Genomic DNA, 525 nt, shown 5'->3' with positions numbered 1-525 from the left:
TTATGATCTTAAAATCAAATACATGATTCTTTCCAACATAAAGTGAAGCAAAAGAGGAGTCAAACTTCTTTTAGAAATTTTTAGAAATAAATTTTATTTACTAAATATGAAAGCAATACTTAAAATAATTACAGCATGGCAAGGTTAAGTGGGACCATAGTGACTAACTCAGCAAAGCACAATGGGAGCACAGTGTGGAGCACTGGACAGTTCTGTGCTGCCACTGGTAAAATAATAACGAATTCTGTTTAACAAGCGAGACTTCGTAATGGTAAAAATGACCAACTTGTTAAACTTAAAAAAAAAAATATCTTTTTTTTATTACACACTTCCCTACCCTTCTGTTTAAACTCTGGTTTTAGCTGCCATCAATATCTCTGCTATGCTACTAGAGACTTAAACTAAGACACAGCTCATTGTCTACTTCTTTCAAAAATGGCCTTTCTGAAGCTTTTGCAGAATATAATTCAAATGTAATAGGAATTTGAGTCAGAAATCATATATCCCCTCTCCAGCAGTTAGAAC

Source organism: Pterocles gutturalis, unplaced genomic scaffold (assembly GCF_000699245.1).
Source record: "Pterocles gutturalis isolate BGI_N339 unplaced genomic scaffold, ASM69924v1 scaffold26203, whole genome shotgun sequence".
NCBI classification, from domain to species: Eukaryota; Metazoa; Chordata; class Aves; order Pterocliformes; family Pteroclidae; genus Pterocles; species Pterocles gutturalis.
The sequence above is the reverse complement of the archived record's forward strand: the minus strand, read 5'-3'. Positions refer to the sequence as shown.